This window comes from Hordeum vulgare, chromosome 1H (genome assembly GCF_904849725.1).
Source record: "Hordeum vulgare subsp. vulgare chromosome 1H, MorexV3_pseudomolecules_assembly, whole genome shotgun sequence".
NCBI classification, from domain to species: domain Eukaryota; kingdom Viridiplantae; phylum Streptophyta; class Magnoliopsida; order Poales; family Poaceae; genus Hordeum; species Hordeum vulgare.
Genome location: NC_058518.1, coordinates 26,907,885 through 26,910,303, shown reverse-complemented (window position 1 = coordinate 26,910,303; position 2,419 = coordinate 26,907,885).

Below are 2,419 nucleotides of genomic sequence, written 5' to 3'. Positions count from 1 at the left end.
GGAGCGAGGGGAACGATTGGTTCGCTTGTTCGCCGAGCTGGGCAACTTTTCTCCTAGCTCGTAGTTTTGCTAATCTTTGATCACTGATAGTACTTCCCGACCGCTCCGCTTCGATAAATGACTTTGTAAGAATGCGCTCATAGTTGCCTTTCGCCGGAGACTTTGGTGGTTTCTTCAGGGCAGCCAGAGTACGCTTTGCTTTTATCGGATCTATCTTCTTCTCCGGAGGTGGATGTTTTTTTGCTTTCACCCCTTCAAAGAAGTTCTTCACTTCGGCTTCCACGATCTTCGTGATTTCCTCCTGGCTCCTCTCGTATGGTAACTTCTCTGGAGTCTTCAGAGAAGGACCGTATCTGTATTGCCTGCCTCTGGCTGTACTGCTAGACGTCGGAGCAGACGGAGCGGCTGCGGCTGTCTTTCCTTTCTTACAAGGCGAAGGAGAAGGACGACGCGCCGGAGGAGCCGGAGCGGCAGCGGGTCTCTTCCGCCCTTGTTGACGAGGCGAAGAAGGAGGAGGCAGCTGGCTGCTCGGGCGCGCCGGCGGAGAAGGAGAAGGAGGCGGAGTGCCGCCACGCATCGGAGAAGGAGGCTGAGTGCCCTCATCACTCGCCGGAGGAGGCGGAGTGCCCTGACTCGCCGGAGGAGGAGGAGGAGGCGGAGGCATCCAGTTCGGAAGGTTGATGAGCTCCTTCCGCCATAGGCATGTAGTCTTCAGAGAAGAACCCAGCCGAATCTCCCCTTCACCCGTAGGGTGGTCAAGCTCAAGGTCCTCAAATCCGTCCGTTATTTGATCCACCATCACCCTAGCATATCCTTCTGGAATCGGCTGGCCGTGGTAGGTTGAGCTAGGTTCATTAGGTATAACAGAGCCAACAGCCGCCTTGACTTTAAATGTCATCCATCGTGTCATAAGGTGGCAATGTTGAGACTTTGTGATAGCATCCACGGGGTAGCCCGTGAAGACAGGCTCCAGCTGCTGAGTCTGCTTGGTGGAAGCCACGCTGCTTCTCCGCTGAGATGGCGGGGTAGCTTCAGGGGAAGCTTCGGCAGGTCGTTTGCTGCGATCTGCTTCTCGTTCCTCTAGCCCTTGTACCCTTTTGTGCAGCGCCTGCAGTTGGCTATGCTCCACTTTCTTCCTCCTCTCCTGGGTTTTGTAACCCCCTGCGTCCGGAAACCCATCATTCCACGGAAGGGAGCCTCGCATGCCTCGTGTCCGTCCAGGGTGCTCAGGATTCCCGAGGGCCATTGTGAGCTCGTCCTTCTCTCTGTCTGGAATGAACATCCCTTCCTGTGCTGCGGCGATATAGTGTCGAAGCTTCGTGACGGGTATTCGCAGTAGCTCTTCTGTCCAAACGCACTTACCTGATACAAGGTCCAAGGTTCCGCCAACCCCGAAGAACCAAGTCCGGCAACGGTCTGGCCATCTCAATGTCTCTAGTTCGACCCCTTTAGCAATCAGGTCATTCTCAGCCTTGTCCCACAAAGGTCGGGTTTTGAGGTAACCACCTGACCCCGTGCGATGGTGATGCTTCTTCTTCGCAGCATTTTTCTTGTTTGTTGCTGACATCTTCTTACTCTTTTCCGATGTCTTGTGGGCCACAAATGCGGGCCATTGATCTCTGATCTTCTCAAACCGGCTGGTGAATTCTGGTGTCTCTTCTTTGTAGACAAATGTTTTCAGCTCATTCTTCCACCTCCTGAATAGTTCTGCCATCTTCTTAAGAGCATAAGACTTGATCAATTCCTCTTTAACTGGCTTCTCTGGATCCTCCTCTGGCGCTAGGGTGAAATTTTCCTTAAGCGTTGTCCAAAGATCTTATTTCTGCATATCGGAGACATAAGACGTCGGCACCTCGGGGTCTTCCTTCTTTGGCTTTAACCATTGCTGGATACTGGTAGGGATCTTGTCCCTAACAAGAACCCCGCACTGAGCACGAAATGCATCCCTTGTCCAGATGGGTTCAATCAACTTGCCATCGTGCGCGATTGTTGTGATCTCAAACCTTTCATCCGAGCGCAAATTTTTCTTCGGGCCTCGTTTCTTTACCGAAGTTGAGCTCAATCCGAAGGGCTAGAGAAAAAGAAAGAAAGACGATAGTTAATTAATATGTGTACATATGAAAACAATGAATGCATCAATTAACTAGTCAGCATGGGCTTAACTAATATATATATACCTGGTCGGACTCGGTTCGGTCACCGGAGCCGTCATCACGGTCTCCTTCTTGTACCTCCATTGGGTCACCGGAGCCATCATGAACATAGACCTCTTCTTGTACCGGCATTAATGGGTCACCGGAGCCATCATGAACATAGCCCTCTTCTTCACCCGGTCCTTCCTCACCATCGATGTCGTAGAGAAACGACGCAACGACATCACTTCCTTGTGCGATTATCTCCCCCAACATCGCTTCTGTTC